The sequence below is a fragment of the Erithacus rubecula genome (assembly GCF_903797595.1).
Source record: "Erithacus rubecula genome assembly, chromosome: 27".
Lineage (NCBI taxonomy): Eukaryota > Metazoa > Chordata > Aves > Passeriformes > Muscicapidae > Erithacus > Erithacus rubecula.
Window position 1 is genome coordinate 3,314,617 of NC_136679.1, and position 21,989 is coordinate 3,336,605.

At 51.1% G+C, this 21,989-nt stretch overlaps 3 pseudogenes across 3 annotated transcripts in view; all 3 read right to left on the bottom strand.

The window, feature by feature from the left end:
- LOC306812780 (feather keratin Cos1-2 pseudogene) overlaps window positions 1-21,989 on the bottom strand; it is a 76,322-nt pseudogene that overhangs the window by 22,837 nt on the left and 31,496 nt on the right. The window lies entirely within an intron of this gene.
- LOC306812778 (feather keratin Cos1-1/Cos1-3/Cos2-1 pseudogene) lies at window positions 11,493-12,225 on the bottom strand (annotated as a pseudogene). The gene is made up of 2 exons: window positions 12,209-12,225; window positions 11,493-11,840 (listed from the first exon to the last, which is right to left on the bottom strand). The product of its transcript is annotated as a feather keratin Cos1-1/Cos1-3/Cos2-1 pseudogene (transcript).
- On the bottom strand, window positions 16,869-17,601 carry LOC306812777 (feather keratin Cos1-1/Cos1-3/Cos2-1 pseudogene; annotated as a pseudogene). Its single transcript has 2 exons — window positions 17,585-17,601; window positions 16,869-17,216 (listed from the first exon to the last, which is right to left on the bottom strand). The product of its transcript is annotated as a feather keratin Cos1-1/Cos1-3/Cos2-1 pseudogene (transcript).

The following is a 21,989-nucleotide window of genomic DNA, read 5'->3' on the forward strand; positions in this document are numbered from 1 at the left end:
CACTTGGGCTCACTTAATGGATATGTAATCAGGGTGTATATGATAAAAAAATCTCTTTACCTGAATGCCTGGTGCACTCAGTTAGAGGATTGATCCCCCGAGTTCCCAAAGGTGGAATGAAGAATTCCTGCTTTCTAATACTCAAAACAGAGTTCTAATTTGCCTGTCTGGCTGATCAAGAATCAATTTTGGCCACTGAGATTGGACAATCTACTTGATCTCCTGTGGATCTGGTGGATCTCTAGCATGCACTGGGACTTTCCTGGGGAAGACCACAGACCCACGGACCAGTCTGGGAAAGAAGTAAGGTGCCATGTGAAAACAAGACCTTCTTTTGGCAATCCTGCATGTATACGATGTGTGCTCTTACAGTTCAGGGCATGAGTTTTTGGCATTCTGGGATGTGATATTTGACTTGGCTTGATCAATTCCTAATAGTTTTGTGTTTGTATTTGTACCAGTATGGTAATAGTTTTGGTCTAGTATTTGGAAATGGATAGTGAACAATCTAAATTGAGCATGGTATATCATCCCCAGGTGGTTAGATTTTTTGGCATCAGAGGAAGTTTGGTGGTTTCTGCATGAACCAGCAAAGGACTCCATAGAAATGTTGTCCTGAATGAGCTCTTTTTTATGTCTGATACCAATACTAACCATGAAACCTCTCAATCCTGCCTGTCTGGGGAGAAGCTGGGTTGAGCATTAAGTGTGAGGGTAGAGGAGGCTGTGGACTATCCCTGGCCTTGCTGTTCTCCATTTGCTGCCATCTTCACCCTCACAGTGATTTCTGTACAGCAGCCAGGGATGTGTTTACCAGCTCCCACGGAAAGGGCAAAAAGTAAAATCCACGGAGGATTGTCCACCCTCAGCTTCCTCTACCATTTGCCCTGCGCTCAATGCAAGAGCTCCCACAGAAGGAAGAATAAAACAGAGGCCATGTTTGGATGCAAAACTACTTTATTGAGACCAAGGTAAAAAAGGCAGAAGCTCACAGGGGAACCAGGGGCAGACATTGAGATACAGCGAGTGTGTCTGTCAGCTGGGCCTGCAGACAGAGGCAAGGAGAGAAGCCAGCAGGTCCCACAAGGCTGGCATTGAGTGGGGCTGACAGGAAAGGAAGGGAAGAGAAAAAGAAGAGAGTGCTAGAAGCAAACAGGAAGCTAGAGACATAAAAGTAATGTTCCAGAGATACATCTTCAGTGCAGCACCACATTCTGAGGTCATGGAGGTTCTTGCCCAAGGATGTTGCCAGCAGGTTTAGCAGGGGGGACAACATCTGCTGCCATAGCAGTTGGTGATGCAGGAGATGTCAAAGCCCCCAGAGCTGATGGGCACTCCGTCACAGCTGAGGATGCTGCCAACAGCAGCAGAGGTGGAGGATCCCACCACAGTGTTCTGAGGGAAGGAGCTGAGGATGGGGCCAGGCAGGGTCACCAGCACAGCAGGCGGCTCAATGACCACGTGGGAGCTCTGGCACTGCCTGACACAGCACTCATTGCAGCTGTTGGCCAGCGGGCAGGGGCCGCAGGGCTGGCAGCAAGGGTTGCAGGACATGGCTCGGGGTCACAGGAGCACCTGGCATAGAAGGAAGGGAGAAGCAGAAAGTGAGGACACATGAGGAGCAGCACTGCACACAAACACCCTGCAGCCAAGGCACCTGCTGGCCCACATTGCACTGCCCAGCTCCAAGCCCAGGAGCCAGCTGAGCCAAGTGCCAGCCTCTCTCTGTGTGCACAAGACCTTCTCTCCCCTGCCCTCTCCCAGCACAAGCAGCTCCCAGCCCTGGGCTGTGACAGCCCTTGTCAGCTGTGACCCACAGCCAGCAAAGACCTGGTCTTGAAGCAGATGCAGCAGGTAGAGGAGGAGGAGAAGTGGTTTCCCACTCACCTGATTCCTGAGGAGGAGGAGGTGAGAGAAGTGGATGTGAGCACAGAGACTTGGGCTGCCTTTTATAGCAGTCCTGCACTGCCTCATGCCCAGAGGCACCTTAGTGGAAGTCATAATTTTGTGACAATCTCATATCAAACATGCACCATCCCATCTAATGGTAGGGGCTGTGTCCTGGTTTCCTGAATTGTGGCCTCTATTTCCTGGCCTCTGAGCTGTGCATTCCTATCTCAACACTTCTGTAAGTGCCGGGACAAGAGCCCCAAGAACTTCCAGGATATAAACACGTCAGAAGAGGCACAGTGCTCGGATCATGGTGTAGTAGCATTCCATGCAGGCACGTGATTCTTCTTGATTCCTCCCTACTGGGTCACCCTTTGGTCAACAGCCCATGCCATTTCTCCACCTCCTTCCTGCTCTTCCCCTCTCTTATGTTTTGCTTCTCTCCAGGACACACAATAAGGACACTTCTCCCAGAAAAGTGCTGCCCTACTTCCCCAGGGTCCCAGCCACATGCTTCTCTTTCTCACCACATGTTCTTACCAATAGTCCTTGGTTGTTTTTACAAGCCCTGCTGGGTTGACTTTGGTTGGATGGCCAGCACCCTCCAGCCACTCTATCACTCCCTCTTCTGATATGAACAAGGAAGAGGAAATAGGAAGGAAAGCAATTAGAATATTAAGATTTGAAGTTTTGCTAAAATATAATCTGAGGATGCTGCATGCACTAGGGCACCGGAAAAAAAAAAAAAAAACCAACCTATTTTTTTTCTCTTTTTCAATCAGAAAATTCTACCTGGCTGCATCCCCGGAAGCAGGGTTTGAGCATATGTAGTGGTGTTAGTTGAAGACAAACATTGCAAATAGCAAATGCCCTGCCTTGATTCTGCTTTCTATTGCTGTTGTGTCTAATTTTATGTCATAAGGCATGGAATATCCCTTTTACTCAGTTTGGGTCAACTCTCTGATGCACTTCCAGGATCTTCCACTACCCCATCTCCTGATGTGGAAGGGATAAACAGTACAAAAGAGTACTACAATCTGGCATCACATGCCCCCTCAGGATACCATGGTTCATTTCTCTTACCCACACTGACACATCCTTGGCCCCAGGAAACCTGGAATCATGCAAGCCAATACTCGGAGTGAGTTATCCTTGGGGAGTGGGAATGATGTTAGCCAGCAAATGCAAAGTTATTGTGAAGGGAAAACTCAACTCATGCCATACCGTTCCAAGAGATGTTTCCATTCATTTGGGATCATGCAGGAATACAGTCACTTAGGCATCACGAGCTACAGGCCCTGAGGCACTGAGGGGCCAGGATAAAAGCCTAACTGGTGGCTCTGTCAACCACTTCTGTCACCTCCTTCTCCTTGGCAACCAGGTGAGTTGCAAACCCCTTTCTCCTTCTCCCTCTAAAGGACAGCACTGAGCTTTCCTGTCTTCTTCCTGCCCCTTGTTCATCTGGGAATGTTGTGCCATGGTGGTGGTGTGGGCAGAGGGCAGAGCGTGTGCTGTGGGCAGAGGCTGAGGCTGGGCTGAGCTGCTGATTTTCATGGAGCCCAGGCAGGAGCAGGGCTGGGCCTGGCTGAGCTGGCAAGGAGCGTGCTGGGCTGAGGCAAAGGATGCCCAGTTTGGGCGTGCACAGGCTGGAGCTGGGCAGGCAGCAGGGCCTTGTGTGGTTTGGGGTGCCTTGCGGGCTGTGTCTGAGGTGTGCGTGTGCTCTGCTTGCTCCCTGCCCTGTGTGCCAGCTGCAGCGCCAGGCTCCAGACATGTCGTGCCCTGAGAAGTGCCAGCAGTGCCAGCCCTGCAACCCTTGCTGCCAGCCCTGCGGCCCCTGCCGCTGGCCAACAGCTGCAATGAGTGCTGTGTCAGGCAGTGCCAGAGCTCCACCGTCGTCATTGAGCCGCCTGCTGTGCTGGTGACCCTGCCCGGCCCCATCCTCAGCTCCTTCCCACAGAACACCGTGCTGGGATCCTCCACCTCCGCTGCCGTTGGCAGCATCCTCAGCTCTGAGGGAGTGCCCATCAGCTCCGGGGGCTTTGACATCTCCTGCATCACCCGCGGTTATGGTGAGAGATGTTGTCGTCCCTGCTAGAGATGCTGCCAACATCATCCTTGGCCAAGAACCACCAAGACCTCAGAGCACGTAGCTGGAATGAAGATGGAATTTTAAGGCATCGGATATAGAGCTTCAGCCTGTTGTTTCATTCTGCTCTTCCTCATGTCATTTATCTCTTCCATTCCTTTCCTGTCCCCTCCACTGAATTCCAGCCTAGTGGGACCTGTGATCCTCCTTCCCTTGGCAGGCCAGCAGGTCACATATCCTCAGTGCATCTTAATGGCTGCTCCTGGTGACCTCTGGGAGACTCATCCTTCTCTTCTTGGTGTTAATAAAGATCCTTTAGCGTTCAAAACTCAGCCTCTGATTTTTTCTTCTTTCTGTGAAAACCCTGGCTCATTGGCAAAGGGGTGAAGGAAGATCAGCACTGCAACTGCTGCATTTCAATTTCTTTTTTTTCTCTTTTCCTTGGGGCTGAGCAATATGTTTCTCTTTGTGTGCATGTTGTGGCATGGTAATAAATTGCCAAGAATTCTTTTTGGATGCCTCAGCACTGAAAATTTGCAAGAGCTGATTGGACACAGCTTTGAGCAAGGTGGTGTAGTGGGGGGCATCAGTGCCCACCTGTTGAAGGGCAGGCGGAGTGGAATGAAATGGCCTTGAAGTGACTTTCCTGACCAAACCATTTCTAATGAAATCCACTTTCACTGTGGCAGCAGCAGTGGGACAAATGTGCTCAGGGTTGGCATTGGTGAATCCCGTTGGGACACACTTAGAGCTGACTCAGTCAGACAAGGCCAGGGCCCCTGGATTTTTCACATAGAGCCCATTACTGCAGCCTTATTTCCAAAGTTTGCCTTTGTGAGTAACCATGACACATGAGGAAGCCCAGCATCCTGGGACATTGCCAACCACCACTCACTGAGAAAAAGATGCCATAAATTTGAATTTTTTTTTCCAAGAATTCTTCTGAATGGGTAAACTTTGGCTTTAGCAAACTGCCTTCAATCAAGCTTCACATTCTTCCTTTTAATTTCATCTTCCCTGTACATTCGAAAACCGGGACTGATAGAGCTGCTTGCTGGGCATCTTCCAGCAGGCCAAAGTCCACCAAGCACAACAGGGAATCCAGCACAGGGCAAGAGCAGAAATGAGCAGCACAAGGGGACATGGATTGTTGACCAAAGACAGACTTATTAGAGGGGCAGCACAACCACAAAGGATACCTGCTGTCCCTGACCCATTCCCATTCTCGGCCCATTCTCGGGCACGTCTACAGGAAGAATGAGAGTGGTGCACAGAGAACTTTGCCAATAATAAACCCAGAGGAATGACACAATTTCATGTCCCTGCATGGAATGACACCAGACCATGATCTGAGCATTCTGCCTACTCTGACGTGTTTATATCCTGGATATTATTTGGCCTCGCATCCCAGCATTTACAGAAGTCTTGAGATAGGAACGCACATGGCAGAAGCCAGGAAATAGAGGCCACAGTGCAGGAAAATGGGGCACAGCCCCTACAATTAGCTGGGATGGTGAATATTTGACATGAGCTCGTCACAAAATTATGACTTCCACTAAGGTGCCTCTGTGCCTGAGGCAGTGCAGGACTGCTATAAAAGGCAGCCCAAGTCTCTGTGCTCTCATCCACTTCTCTCACCTCCTTCTCCTCCTCCAGAATAAGGTGAGAGGGAAAAGTCTTCTACTCCTTTTCCTACTCCTTCTGCTGCTGCTTCAAGACCAGCTCTTTCCTGTCTGCTGATCTCAGCTGACAGGGCCTGTCACAGCCCAGGGCTGGAAGCTGCTTGTGCTGGGAGACGGCAGGGGAGAGAAGATCTTGTGCAGACAGAGAGAGGCTGGCACTTGGCTCAGGTGGCTCCTGGGCTTGGAGCTGGGCAGTGCAATGTGGGCCAGCAGGTGCCTTGGCTGCAGAGTGTTTGGGTGCAGTGCTGCTCCTCATGTGTCCTCACTTCCTGCTTCTCCCTTCTTTCTCTGCTAGGTGCTCCAGTGACCCCGAGCCATGTCCTGCTGCCAGCCCTGCAACCCTTGCTGCCAGCCCTGCGGCCCCTGCCCGCTGGCCAACAGCTGCAATGAGTGCTGTGTCAGGCAGTGCCAGAGCTCCCACGTGGCCATTGAGCCGCCTGCTGTGCTGGTGACCCTGCCTGGCCCCATCCTCAGCTCCTTCCCACAGAACACCGTGGTGGGATCCTCCACCTCTGCTGCTGTTGGCAACATCCTCAGCTGTGGTGGAGTGCCCATCAGCTCTGGGGGCTTTGACCTCTCCTGCATCACCAACTGCTATGGCAGCAGATGTTGTCCCCCCTGCTAAACCTGCTGGCAACACCTCCGGCGACAACCTCCATGACCACACAACATGGTGCTGCACTGAAGATGGTTTTTGGAACAATGAATATGTGCCCTTAGTTTTCTGGTTTTTTGCTTCCACTCTTTTCCCTTCTCTTCCTTTCTTCTCAGCACCACCAAATGCCAGCCTAGTGGGACCTGTTTTTCTCCCTCCATCTCTCTGCAGGCCAGGCAAATGGATACCCCCACTGCACACCTGTGGCTGCTCCTGGTGTCCTCTTTCAGCTACCTACTTTTCCTCTTGACACTCAATAAAGTATTTTTGCATTCAAACCTGGCATTCCACTTTCTCCTTCCATGTCTGCGAACTCCTCCAGTCAGCTCGGGCCAAAATGTGCAGGATGCTTAGGGTGGACACTCCGTGGTGGATTTTATTTTGTGCCTTTTGTATTACAGCTTACAAAGACTGCCCTGGCTTCCCAATAATGGCAACCATATGGAGAAGATGATGTCAAAAGGTCACACCAGAGGCAACAGGAAACACCTATACCTGGGGATAGTCAGCAGCCTCCCCTCTTCAAACACCTCCCTCACATTAGCATTCTTCTGACCAGCTTCTAACCACACAGGCAGTGTGGAGGCAGAAGGTCAGATTGAGCCTGTGGCTCGTCCCTGTAGGTAAAGTCCTTAAGTCAAAACGCTCACAGCTCTCTGTGGAGATAGAGCCCTTGGGTGATCTCTTCCCTTGTTTCAGGTAAGAGAAAAATCTCTTACAGGCTGACACTCATTCCCATATAAATATTCTGCATGCCATTGGCCCATCCACTGTGTTCTGGCAGTGCAGTATCAGAAAAATGGCCCTTTTGCTCTGTCACGTCCCTGCCCTTCCTATATATTACTGGCTCACTCTAATGCAGATGGCAGTTTTATGTCCCTGGATCCTTTAACAGGAGAACAATAAAAGATCTTTGGCAGTTCTATGTCCCTGGATCCCTTAATGAGGGAACAATAAAAGATCTTCATGGAACCCCATTCAAAAATTTCCGTCTCTGTCTTCCACATCGCCCACAGTGTCTCTCACAATAGAGCTGAATTCACTCAAGCAAAGGCAGATCTGCCTGTGTGCCTTGGTGTTTCCTTCTAAGACACTTCCCATGGAAGGACACAGCACTCTGCCACCCTCACCCACCGCAACTGGGCAGGGCTGAGGGGTTTCACAAGATCAACTGAGCATAAGGACATAACAAGAACCATACTCCCACTGTGTTGGAGGCTGCCACTGTTTCCCCTTCTGGCTGTGGGAGATCAGCAACTCTCCCATCTTCCAGCCTCCACCTCCCTGACAGGAACAAATACTTTTCTCCACACACCTCATTATCATTGACAGAAACTTTTTCCCATAGCTTGTAACTCATTACAAAGTCCAGGGTGGCTACATGACACACCCGTGTCCACAGAGCCACCAGAACACTGTAACCTCAAAGCCTTCCCTTTGGGCAGGACCGCAGACCCTGAGAAACAGCTGAGTGCCCCAAGGCTGCCTGGAGGTGGCATCAAGGGCTGGCCTGGCTTTGGGACTGTCCTTGGTGAGACAGGAGTGCCGTGGCCCTGTCCAGGCTGCTGCAGAGAAGGAACAGGGGGCTGAGTGTGTGTGAGTGGCTGGCACTGCTGGGCAGGGCAGTCCCTGCGGGCCTGGCCAGGGCTGGGCTGAGCCGTCAGCTCAGGCACAGCTGTGCACACAGAGCCAGGGGCACTGACACATGGGCAGCCTGCCCAGGTGTGCACAGAGATGAAGGCAGACGCACAGAGCCTGACACACGTGCGCAGGCACACGGCCAGGGGGGTTGCACACAAGTGCTCTGCCCTGAGCACAACCATCCCCGGCCAGGCCAGAGGCTCTCAGGGGCTCTTGCCAGCAGGGCACAAGCACAGGCATGTGCAGATACTGGCACACACTGGGGCACAGCCACACTGCCACACACAGCACTGCACATGGCTGAGCACACGGGCCACAGGCCATAGCAAGGCGTGCCACTGAGGACATGCTGGGGAGCTCTCGTCTTCTCCCACAGTGTATAGGAATTTTTAGTCTAGTACTTTCATCGCCATAGATGACAGAAGGATATTTAGCCCAAGTTCATAGTGTCTTCTCATTCTTTTTCCATCTAGAACCTGACTTCTACTTTACTGACTTTGGTGTATCTTCTCTGGATTTTTCTCCCACTCAAGGGAGGATTGAAGGTCTGCAAGTATTATTAGAGAATTGGAAGGGATAAAGTCTCACATGGAGGATTCAGAGGCTGTGCCAGGCCACACTGGAGCTGTCCAGGATCTCAGGAGACTCAGGCTGTGCTGGGACGGGCTGGCCTCAGAAACAGCAGCGGCTGCTCTGGAAAGGGTGGGAGGAACAGGTGGAGCTCACTCAGCCTCCCTGGGCCCATCCACAGCACCCACTGCCCACGGCCACCCCTCCTCCCTGCCGGACATGGCAGCTTCCCTCCCAGGGCCCGGCCCTGTCCCGCCAGGCCTGCAGAGGAGCCAGGCCAGGCCCTGTGACCTGCACTCCTGACAGAAGAGAAAACAGACCTTGCCTGCCTTTGCTTACTTCAAAATGGGAATTCACAGAGGTGGATCAAATCCTCCAATTGGTTCCTAAGATTGTTAACAACAAACTCAGCCTTCAGTTGGTTCCATTAACTCACACTGGAAGCTCTGAAGGAGAAAACTTCTGTGAATGCTGTCCGTAGATTCCAATTAATGCAAACCCAGCACACCAGGGATGTATTTGTGAGCTCCAATGGAAAAGGCAAAAAGTAAAATCCCCCACGGAGTGTTCACCCTACGCTTGTTCCACCTTTAACCTGGAGAAGAATGGAAGATTTCGCACACGGGGAGGAGAAAGTGGAATGCCAGGTTTGGATGCAAAAAAACTTTATTGAGTGTCAGGAAGAAAAGGAGGTATCTGAAAGAGGAGCAGCCACAGGTGTGCAGTGGGACTGTCCATTTGCCTGGCTTGCAGAGGGATGAAGAGGATCAAAGAGCTCCCACTAGGCGGGCATTGGGTGGGGCTGACAGGAAAGGAAGGAAAGGGAAGTGTGGAAGAAAACAACAGAAAACCAAAGGCACAAATCCATTGTTCCAAAGATCCATCTTCAGTGCAGCACCACATTCTGAGGTCGAGGAGGTTCTTGCCCAAGGATGTTGCCAGCAGGTTTAGCAGGGGGGACAACATCTGCTGCCATAGCAGTTGGTGATGCAGGAGAGGTCAAAGCCCCCGGAGCTGATGGGCACTCCACCACAGCTGAGGATGTTGCCAACAGCTGCAGAGGTGGAGGATCCCACCACGGTGTTCTGAGGGAAGGAGCTGAGGATGGGGCCAGGCAGGGTCACCAGCACAGCAGGCGGCTCAATGGCCACGTGGGAGCTCTGGCACTGCCTGACACAGCACTCATTGCAGCTGTTGGCCAGCGGGCAGGGGCCGCAGGGCTGGCAGCAAGGGTTGCAGGGCTGGCAGCAGGACATGGCTCGGGGTCACAGGAGCACCTGGCATAGAAGGAAGGGAGAAGCAGAAAGTGAGGGCACAGGAGGAGCAGCACTGCACCCAAACACCCTGCAGCCAAGGCACCTGCTGGCCCATATTGCACTGCCCAGCTCCAAGCCCAGGAGCCAGCTGAGCCAAGTGCCAGCCCCTCTCTGTCTGCACAAGACCTTCTGTGCCTTTCCCTCTCCCAGCATAAGCAGCTCCCAGCCCTGGGCTGTGACAGCCCCTGTCAGCTGAGACTAGCAGACAGGAAAGAGCTGGTCTTGAAGCAGCAGAAGCAGCAGCAGGAGGAAGATGAGTAGAGTCTTCCCACTCACCTGATTCCTGAGGACGAGGAGGAGGAGGTGAGAGAAGTGGATGAGAGCACAGAGACTTGGGCTGCCTTTTATAGCAGTCCTGCACTGCCTCAGGCCCAGAGGTACTCTAGTAGAAGTCATAATTTAGTGACCAGCTTATGTCAAATGTGCACCATCCCAGCTAATGGTAGGGTGGTGTCCTGGTTTCCTGAATTGTGGCCTCTATTTCCTGGCTTCTGCCATGTGCATTCCTATCTGAACACTTCTGGAAGCACCAGGATAAGAGCCCTAAAATTTTCCTATATAGGAATACAACAAAGTAGGCAGAATGCTCGGATCATGGTCTGGAGGCATTCCATGAAGGCACATGAAATTGTGTCGTTCCTGTGGCTATGTTTGTGGCAAAGTTGTCCGGGTATCCCTCTTATTATTCTTGTATACCTGCCCATCTCTCCCTCACTACATATGTAGAAGGAAACTGGAAAAAAAAAAACAATTTTGTGCTTTACTGGTCTCAGGAAGTGGTGGCTGGCAATTCCCCAGGAAGCAGAGTTTCCTCATGTTTTGTGGTTGCTGCCAAAGGCAAACTTTGGAAATAAGGCTGCAAGAATGGGCTCTATGAGAAGAGTGCTATGTGTGGCTGAGTTAGCTCTTCCTGTGTCTCGTGAACACTCATAACTGCCCAAGATTGAGCACATTTGTCACACTGCTACTGACTCTCTGAAAGTGGATTCCCTTAGGGATGGGCTGGAAAGTCACTTCAAAGACATTTCATTCCACTCTTTCTGCTTTCAACAGATGGGCATTTATGCCACCAAACTAAACCAGTTTTCTCAAAGCTGTGTCAAACCAGGTCTTGCAGAATTGCAGGATTGAAGAATCAAAAAATCATTCTTGAAAATTTATTACTACGACTCACCACCAGTACAGAGAGGGACACCTTTGTGAGCTCAAAGGGAAAGGGAACAAAGCAAACAGCACTTCACTGGTTGCTGTCCTCCTCTTTCTCCACACCTTTCCCAAAGAGTTGAGTTGAAGAGTTTTCACACAAACAAGGAAAAATCAGAGGCTGAGTTTTGAATGCTAAAGGATCTTTATTAACACCAAGAAGAGAAAGGATGTGGCTCACATAGATGGCACCAGGAACAGACAATAAAGAACACTGGGGATGTGTAATGTCCTGGGCTGTTGAGTTCAGGAGGCCAAGAGGACACATTAGGCTGGCATTGAGTGTTGGGGACAGGAAAGGAATGAAGGAGATAAATGAAGAGGAGGAGGAGAAGAAGGAAACAACAGTCTGAAGCACTAAATTCGATGCATTAAAATTCCATCTTCATTCCAGCTACGTACTCTGAGGTCTTGGTGTTCCTTGGCCAAGGATGTTGTTGGCAGCATCTCTAGCAGGGACGACAACATCTCTCACCATAACCACGGGTGATGCAGGAGATGTCAAAGCCCCCGGAGCTGATGGGCACTCCCTCAGAGCTGAGGATGCTGCCAACGGCAGCGGAGGTGGAGGATCCCAGCACAGTGTTCTGTGGGAAGGAGCTGAGGATGGGGCCGGGCAGGGTCACCAGCACAGCAGGCGGCTCAATGACGACGGTGGAGCTCTGGCACTGCCTGACACAGCACTCATTGCAGCTGTTGGCCAGCGGGCAGGGGCCGCAGGGCTGGCAGCAAGGGTTGCAGGGCTGGCACTGCTGGCACTTCTCAGGGCACGACATGTCTGGAGCCTGGCGCTGCAGCTGGCACACAGGGCAGGGAGCAAGCAGAGCACACGCACACCTCAGACACAGCCCGCAAGGCACCCCAAACCACACAAGGCCCTGCTGCCTGCCCAGCTCCAGCCTGTGCACGCCCAAACTGGGCATCCTTTGCCTCAGCCCAGCACGCTCCTTCCCAGCTCAGCCAGGCCCAGCTCTGCTCCTGCCTGGGCTCCATGCAAATCAGCAGCTCAGCCCAGCCTCAGCCTCTGCCCACAGCACACGCTCTGCCCTCTGCCCACACCACCACCATGGCACAACATTCCCAGATTAACAAGGGGCACAAAGAAGAACAGGAAAGCTCAATGCTGTTCTAGAGAGGGAGAAGGAGAAAGGGGCCTGCAACTCACCTGGTTCCCAAGGAGAAGGAGGTGACAGTAGCAGTTGACAGAGCCACCAGTGCGGCTGCCTTTTATCCTGGCCCCACAGTGCCTCAGGGCCCACAGCTCGTGCTGCATGAGTGGCGATATTCCTGCATGATCCCAAATGAACGGAAACATCTCTGGCAACGGTATGGCATGCATTGCTGTTTCCCTCTACAATGACTTTGCATTTGCTGGATGACATCATTCCCATTCCCTCAAGGACACTTCTTATGAGTGCTGGTATGTGAGATTCCAGGTTTCCTGGGGGCAAAGATGTGTCAGTCTGGTTAAGGTATATGAACTAAATGCAGAAAGGATGGAAAGGATGTCAGATGATGCCAGCCCAAGGCAATCTGGTGGAGTTTTATTATTCTGCCAGATTTTTGTATTTCCTGCTGACTGGTAGGGACTGATCTGCTCCCAGCCCTTCTTATCTTTTGCCCAGCATCTAACAGCTCCACTATGTGACTTTTTTTTTTTAAAGATCCCCCAATGCCCTTCTCCTTAGCCTGCACTGTGAAAAACATTGCTTTCCTTCCCTGAAAAATTAAAAGTGCTTTATCCAGGATAATAAGAGACAAACAATAAACCAAATGATTATACCACCGAGTGCTTGGCATTCAGCCAAAAGCACACCCTAGCTCAGAAAACACTTCTATAATTGCATCAATATGTTGCATATTCCTAGACGGTCGTGACATACTGAAAAGCATTCCTTTTGAGCTCTCATGAATTGCCTCCTCTTTCCATTCAAAAAAATCAACACTTTTTTTGCTTTCCCTTGTGGCTGCGCCTTGTTCTGCAATCCGAGATAATGGATAAAAAAAAAATTTCTTCCCTGGGGCTATGGTGCCCATGACTGACATCTTCATCCAGATAGGATATTCCAAGAAACTAAAGAATGTACTCATTATCTTCTACCATTCTGTATTAGTTACATGGACAAAATTCTTACATCCCCATGCTATAGTCCAAGACAAATATATTTATTATACTATAATTATTAAATTTTCCTAATAGCAGAATTAAACAATGCTATAATCATGCCACAAAATTTTCCTACATTATACATACAGCATTCATTTTAATGTTCGTAGAGGACCTGTAATGTAATACAGGTTTATAACATGCAGCCTCCTTGACACTTGTGCAGCATTGGTGCCCGAGCATGTGGCCTGCTTTGTGTGCTCTGGAGCAGCTCTGCACGAGAGCTCCCCAGCATGTCCTCAGTGCCACACCTTGCTGTGGCCTGTGGCCCATGTGCTCAGTCATGTGCAGTGCTGTGTGTGGCAGTGTGGCTGTGCCCCAGTGTGTGCCAGTATCTGCACATGCCTGTGCTTGTGCCCTGCTGGCAAGAGCCCCTGAGAGCCTCTGGCCTGGCCGGGGATGGCTGTGCTCAGGACAGAGCACTTGTGTGCAACGCCCCTGGCCGTGTGCCTGCGCACGTGTGCCGGGCTCTGTGCGTCTGCCTTCATCTCTGTGCACACCTGGGCAGGCTGCCCATGTGTCAGTGCCCCTGGCTCTGTGTGCACAGCTGTGCCTGAGCTGACGGCTCAGCCCAGCCCTGGCCAGGCCCGCAGGGACTGCCCTGCCCAGCAGTGCCAGCCACTCACACACACTCAGCCCCCAGTTCCTTCTCTGCAGCAGCCTGGACAGGGCCACGGCACTCCCGTCTCAACAAGGACAATCCCAAAGCCAGGCCAGCCCTTGATGCCACCTCCAGGCAGCCTTGGGGCACTCAGCTGTTTCTCAGGGTCTGCGGTCCTGCCCAAAGGGAAGGCTTTGAGGTTAAAGTGTTCTAGTGGCTCTGTGCACACGGGTATGTCATGTGGTCACACTGGAATTTCCTTCTGGGAAAACATTTCTGTCAAACAAAATGAGGCGTGTAGAGAAAGGCCTTTGACGATGTCTGGGAGGTGGAGGCTGGAAGATGGGAGAGTTGCTGATCTCCCACAGCCAGAACGGGAAACCACGGCGGCCTCTACACAATGGAAGCATTGTTTTGGTTCTGTCCTCATTCTCATTTGATTCTCAGAAAACCCTCATCCCTGCCTGTGTGCTTACAAGCTGGACAGAATTAGGCTAATGTGAGCAAGGTGCATGAAGACAGGAGGTTGTGGATTATCTGCAGGCATTCCTGTTTCCTATTCCCTCTCCTACAACCTTTTGACATCATCTTCTCCAGATGTTCACCATTTTGGGGAAGACAGAAATTTCTTCGTGAGTTCCAAGAGAAAAAGAAAAAATTTAAATCCGCCATATTGGGTCCACCATCTCCTTGCTCCATATTTTGTCCTGAGCTGAATGTAAGAGTTCTTACTCAAAGAAGGAGAAAGCATAGCACCAAGTTTTGATGCAAAGCAACTTTATTGAGTGTCATGAAGAAAAGGAGATAGCTGAAAGAGGAGCCCTGGAACACCCACAGTGCTTTCAGTGTTGCTTACCATTTGCATGGCTTGCAGAGGGATAGAGAGAGTCAAACAGGTCCCATTGGGCTGGCTTTGGGTGGGGCTGAGAGGAAAGGAAGGAAAGGGAAGAGTGTGGAAGAAAACAACAGAAAACCAAGACCACAAATCCATTGTTCCAAAGATCCATCTTCAGTGCAGCACCACATGCTGAGGTTGTGGAGGTCCTTGCCGGAGAATGTTGCCAGCAGGTTTAGCAGGGGGGACAACATCTGCTGCCATAGCAGTTGGTGATGCAGGAGAGGTCAAAGCCCCCAGAGCTGATGGGCACTCCACCACAGCTGAGGATGTTGCCAACAGCAGCAGAGGTGGAAGATCCCACCACGGTGTTCTGTGGGAAGGAGCTGAGGATGGGGCCAGGCAGGGTCACCAGCACAGCAGGCGGCTCAATGGCCACGTGGGAGCTCTGGCACTGCCTGACACAGCACTCATTGCAGCTGTTGGCCAGCGGGCAGGGGCCGCAGGGCTGGCAGCAAGGGTTGCAGGGCTTGCAGCAGGACATGGCTCGGGGTCATAGGAGCACCTGGCATAGAAGGAAGGGAGAAGCAGAATGTGAGGACACAGGAGGAGCAGCACTGCACCCAAACACCCTGCAGCCAAGGCACCTGCTGGCACACATTGCACTGCCCAGCTCCAAGCCCAGGAGCCACCTGAGCCAAGTGCCAGCCTCTCTCTGTCTGCACAAGACCTTCTCTCCCCTGCCCTCTCCCAGCACAAGCAGCTCCCAGCCCTGGGCTGTGACAGCCTCTGTCAGCTGAGACCTAAAGCCATGAAAGAGCTGGTCCTGAAGCAGATGCAGCAGCTGTAGAAGAGGCTTCCCACTCACCTGATTCCTGAGGAGGAGAAGGATGTGAGAGAAGTGGATGAGAGCACAGAGATTTGGGCTGCCTTTTATAGCAGTCCTGCACTGCCTCAGGCCCAGAGGCACCTTAGTGGAAGTCATAATTTTGTGACCAGCTCATGTCAAATGCAAACCATCCCAGCTAATGGTAGGGGCTATGTCCTGGTTTCCTGAATTGTGGTCTCTATTTCCTGCCTTCTGCTTTTTGTGTTCCTTTCTGAAGACTTCTGTAAGTGCCGGGATGTGAGGCCCAGGAATTTTCAGGATATAAACCTGCCAGCAGAGGCAGAATGCTCAAATCATGGTCTGGTGGCATTCCATTCAGGCACGTGTACCTGTGTATTTGGGGCAAAGCTGTCGGGGCATCTCTCTCATTACTCTTGAATACCTTTTCATCTCTCCCACCCTGTACATGCTAATAGAAACTGGGAAATGAAAATATTTATGCTTTACTGTTCACAGGAAGTGATGGCTGGCAATTTTTTAGGATGCTAGGCTTCCTCATGTGTTGTGGTTGCTGACCAAGGCAAACTTTGGAAATACTGCAGGCTGCAGGAATGGGTTCTGTGAGAAGAGCCCAGTGGCTTCTGGCATGTTTGGCTGAGTCAGCTCTAAGTGTGGCCCAAGGGGACACAGGACTGCCCATTAGTCACGCTTCTGCTGGCTCTGTGGAAGTGAATTTCATTAGAAATTATTTGGGCTAGAAAGTCACTTCAAGACCATTTCATTCCTCCAGCCCTCAAGAGATGGGCATTGATGCCCCCAAATTAAATCAGTTTTCTCAAAGCTGTGTCCAACCATGTCTGCAGAATTGTAGGGCTGAGCAATCAAAAAAGCATTCTTGAAAATTTATTACCATGACTTAGCACCCCCACAGAGTTGGACATCTTTGTCACCTCCAAGTCTAAAGGAGCGAACAAAATTGCATTTCAGTGATTGTAATGCTCCTCTTCCTCCACGCCTTTGGAAATGAGCAAACTGGTATAGTTGTTACATAAAGAAGGCGATATCAGAGGCTGTAGTATGAATGCAAAAGAACCTTTATTAAGTCAAAGAAGACTGCCCCTTTACAAAGGGCAGCACAAGGCAGCCAGTAAGATGCATATGGGATGTCTGATGTCCTGGCGTGCTGAGGAAAGGAGGGCAACAGATCCCATTAGGCTGGCATTGAGTGTTGGGGACAGGAAAGGAATGAAGGAGATAAATGGAGAGGAGGAGGAGAAAGAAGGAAACAACAGTCTGAAGTTCTATATCCGATGCCTTAAAATTCTATCTTCATTCCAGCTACGTGCTCTGATGTCTTGGTGTTCCTTGGCCAAGGATGATGTTGGCAGCATCTCTAGCAGGGACGACAACATCTCTCACCATAACCGCGGGTGATGCAGGAGATGTCAAAGCCCCCGGAGCTGATGGGCACTCCCTCAGAGCTGAGGATGCTGCCAATGGCAGCGGAGGTGGAGGATCCCAGCACGGTGTTCTGTGGGAAGGAGCTGAGGATGGGGCCGGGCAGGGTCACCAGCACAGCAGGCGGCTCAATGACGACGGTGGAGCTCTGGCACTGCCTGACACAGCACTCATTGCAGCTGTTGGCCAGCGGGCAGGGGCCGCAGGGCTGGCAGCAAGGGTTGCAGGGCTGGCACTGCTGGCACTTCTCAGGGCACGACATGTCTGGAGCCTGGCGCTGCAGCTGGCACACAGGGCAGGGAGCAAGCAGAGCACACGCACACCTCAGACACAGCCCGCAAGGCACCCCAAACCACACAAGGCCCTGCTGCCTGCCCAGCTCCAGCCTGTGCACGCCCAAACTGGGCATCCTTTGCCTCAGCCCAACACGCTCCTTGCCAGCTCAGCCAGGCCCAGCCTTGCTCCTGCCTGGGCTCCATGAAAATCAGCAGCTCAGCCCAGCCTCAGCCTCTGCCCACAGCACACGCTCTGCCCTCTGCCCACACCACCACCATGGCACAACATTCCCAGATGATCAAGGGGCACAAAGAAGGGCTGCAAAGCTCACTGCTGTCTTTTAGAGAGAGGAGGAGAAAGGGGCCTGCAACTCACCTGGTTCCCAAGGAGAAGGAGGTGACAGAAGTGGTTGACAAAGCCAGCTGTTAGGCTGCCTTTTATCCTGGCCCCACAGTGCCTCAGGGCCCACAGCTCGTGCTGCATGAGTGACGATATTCCTGCATGATCCCAAATGAACGGAAACATCTCTGTTGGAACGGTATGGCATACATTGATTTTTCCCTCTACAATGACTTTGCATTTGCTGGATGACATCATTCCCATTCCCTCAAGGACACTTCTTATGAGTGCTGGTATGTGAGATTCCAGGTTTCCTGGGGGCAAAGATGTGTCAGTCTGGTTAAGGGATATGAACTAAATGCAGAAAGGATGGAAAGCATGTCAGGTGATGCCAGCCCAGGGTACTCTGCTGGAGTTTTATTATTCTGCCAGATTCTTGTATTTCCTTCTGACTGGTAGGGACTGATCTGCTCCCAGCCCTTCTTATCTTTTGCCCAGCATCTAACAGCTCCACTATGTGACTTTTTTTCTTTTAAAGATCCCTCAATGCCCTTCTCCTTAGCATGCACTGTGAAAAACGTTGTTCTTCTTCCCCGAAAAATTAAAAGTGCTTTATCCAGGATAATAAGAGACAAACAATAAACCAAAAGATTATACCACCGAGTGCTTGGCATTCAGCCAAGAGCACACCCTAGCTCCGAAAAGACTTCTATAATTGCATCAACATGTTGCATATTCCTAGGTCGTTGTGACATACTGAAAAGCATTCCTTTTGAGTTCCCCTGAACTGCCCCCTCTTTCCATTCATAAAATCAACACTTTTTTTTTTCTTTTCCCTAGTGGTTCTGTCTTGTTGTGCAATCCGAGATAATGGATGAACAATAAATTTCTTCCCTGGGGCTATGGTGCCCATGACTGACATCTTCATCCAGATAGGATATTCCAAGAAACTAAAGAATGTCCTCATTATCTTCTACCATTCTGTATTAGTTACATGGACAAAATTTTTACATCTCCATGCTATAGTCCAAGATAAATATATTTATTATACTATAATTATTAAAATTTGCTAATAGCAGAATTAAACAATGCTATAATCATGCCACAAAATTTTCCTACATTATACATACAGCATTCATTTTAATGTTCGTAGAGGACCTGTAATATAATACAGGTTTATAACATGCAGCCTCCTTGACACCTGTGCAGCATTGGTGCCCGAGCATGTGTCCTGCTTTGTGTGCTCTGGAGCAGCTCTGCACGAGAGCTCCCCAGCATGTCCTCAGTGCCACGCCTTGCTATGTCCTGTGGCCCATGTGCTCAGTCATGTGCAGTGCTGTGTGTGGCAGTGTGGCTGTGCCCCAGTGTGTGCCAGTATCTGCACATGCCTGTGCTTGTGCCCTGCTGGCAAGAGCCCCTGAGAGCCTCTGGCCTGGCCGGGGATGGTTGTGCTCAGGGCAGAGCACTTGTGTGCAACGCCCTTGGCCGTGTGCCTGCGCACGTGTGCCGGGCTCTGTGCGTCTGCCTTCATCTCTGTGCACACCTGGGCAGGCTGCCCATGTGTCAGTGCCCCTGGCTCTGTGTGCACAGCTGTGCCTGAGCTGACGGCTCAGCCCAGCCCTGGCCAGGCCCGCAGGGACTGCCCTGCCCAGCAGTGCCAGCCACTCACACACACTCAGCCCCCAGGTCCTTCTCTGCAGCAGCCTGGACAGAGCCACGGCACTCCCGTCTCACCAAGGACAATCCCAAAGCCAGGCCAGCCCTTGATGCCACCTCCAGGCAGCCTTGGGGCACTCAGCTGTTTCCCAGGCTCTGTGCTCCTGCCCCATGGGGAGGCTTTGAGGTTAAAGTGTTCTAGTGGCTCTGTGCACACGGGTATGTCATGTGGTCACACTGGAATTTCCTTCTGGGAAAACATTTCTGTCAAACAAAATGAGACACGTAGAGAAAGGCCTTTGATGATGTCTGGGAGGTGGAGGCTGGAAGATGGGAGAGTTGCTGATCTCCCACAGCCAGAAGGGGAAACCACGGCGGCCTCCAACACAATGGAAGCATTGTTTTGGTTCTGTCCTCATTCTCATTTGATTCTCAGAAAACCCTCATCCCTGCCTGTGTGCTTACAAGCTGGGCAGAATTCGGCTGATGTGAGCAAGGTGTATGAAGTGCGGAGATTGTGGATTATCTGCAGGCATTCCTGTTTGCCATTCTCTCTCCTACAACCTTTTGTCATCATCTTCTCCAGATGGTCACCATTTTGGGGAAGGCAGAAATGTCTTCGTGAGCTCCAAGAGAAAAGGAAAAAATTAAATCCACCATATTGGGTCCACCATCTCCTTCCTCCATCTTTTGTTCTGAGGTGAATATAAGAGTTCCCACACAAAGAAGGAGAAAGCAAAGTGCCAGGTTTGGATGCAAAACAACTTTATTGAGTGTCATGAAGAAAAGGAGGTAGCTGAAAGAGGACACCAGGAGCAGGCACAGGGGTTACAGTGAGGCTGTCCATTTGCCTGGCATGCAGAGGGATGGAGAGAATCAAAGAGCTCCCACTTGGCTGCCATTGGGTGGAGCTTACAGGAAAGGAAGGAAAGGGAAGTGTGGAAGAAAACAACAGAAAATAAAGACCACAAATCCATTGTTCCAAAGATCCATCTTCAGTGCAGCACCACATTCTGAAGATGTGGATGTTGTTGCCGGAGAATGTTGCCTGCAGGTTTAGCAGGGGGGACAACATCTGCTGCCATAGCAGTTGGTGATGCAGGAGAGGTCAAAGCCCCCAGAGCTGATGGGCACTCCACCACAGCTGAGGATGCTGCCAACAGCAGCAGAGGTGGAGGATCCCACCACGGTGTTCTGAGGGAAGGAGCTGAGGATGGGGCCAGGCAGGGTCACCAGCACAGCAGGCGGCTCAATGGCCACGTGGGAGCTCTGGCACTGCCTGACACAGCACTCATTGCAGCTGTTGGCCAGCGGGCAGGGGCCGCAGGGCTGGCAGCAAGGGTTGCAGGGCTGGCAGCAGGACATGGCTCGGGGTCACAGGAGCACCTGGCATAGAAGGAAGGGAGAAGCAGAATGTGAGGACACATGAGGAGCAGCACTGCACCCAAACACCCTTTAGCCAAGGCACCTGCTGGCCCACATTGCACTGCCCAGCTCCAAGCCCAGGAGCCAGCTGAGCCATGTGCCAGGCTCTCTCTGTCTGCACAGGACCTTTTCTCCCCTGCCCTCTCCCAGCATAAGCAGCTCCCAGCCCTGGGCTGTGACAGCCTCTGTCAGTTGAGACCTACAGCCATGAAAGGTCTTGTCTTGAAGCAGGTGCAGCAGCTGTAGAAGAGGCTTCCCACTCACCTGATTCTGGAGGAGGAGAAGGAGGTGAGAGAAGTGGATGAGAGCACAGAGATTTGGGCTGCCTTTTATAGCAGTCCTGCACTGCCTCAGGCCCAGAGGCACCTTAGTGGAAGTCATAATTTTGTGACTAGCTCATGTCAAATGCAAACCATCCCAGCTAATGGTAGGGGCTATGTCCTGGTTTTCTGAATTGTGGTCTCTATTTCCTGCCTTCTGCTTTTTGTGTTCCTTTCTGAAGACTTCTGTAAGTGCCAGGATGCGAGGCCCAGGAATTTTCAGGATATAAACCTGCCAGCAGAGGCAGAATGCTCAGATCATGGTCTGGTGGCATTCCATTCAGGCACATGTACCTGTGTATTTGGGGCAAAGCTGTCGGGGCATCTCTCTCATTACTCTTGAATACCTTTTCATCTCTCCCACCCTGTACATGCTAATAGAAACTGGGAAATGAAAATATTTATGATTTACTGTTCACGGGAAGTGATGGCTGGCAATTCCTTAGGATGCTAGGCTTCCTCATGTATTGTGGTTGCTGACCAAGGCAAACTTTAGAAATACTGCAGGCTGCAGGAATGGGTTCTGTGAGAAGAGCCCAGTGGCTTCTGGCATGTTTGGCTGAGTCAGCTCTAAGTGTGGCCCAAGGGGACACAGGACTGCCCAACACTGGCCACATTAGTCACGCTTCTGCTGGCTCTGTGGAAGTGAATTTCATTAGAAATTATTTGGGCTAGAAAGTCACTTCAAGACCATTTTATTCCACTCCTCCTGCCCTCAAGAAATGGGCACTGATGCCACCAAATTAAATCAGTTTTCTCAAAGCTGTGTCCAACCATGTCTGCAGAATTGTAGGGCTGAGCAATCAAAAAAGCATTCTTGAAAATTTATTACCATGACTTAGCACCCCCACAGAGTTGGACATCTTTGTCACCTCCAAGTCTAAAGGAGCGAACAAAATTGCATTTCAGTGATTGTAATGCTCCTCTTCCTCCACACCTTTGGAAATGAGCAAACTGGTATAGTTGTTACATAAAGAAGGCGATATCAGAGGCTGTAGTATGAATGCAAAAGAACCTTTATTAAGTCAAAGAAGAAAAGG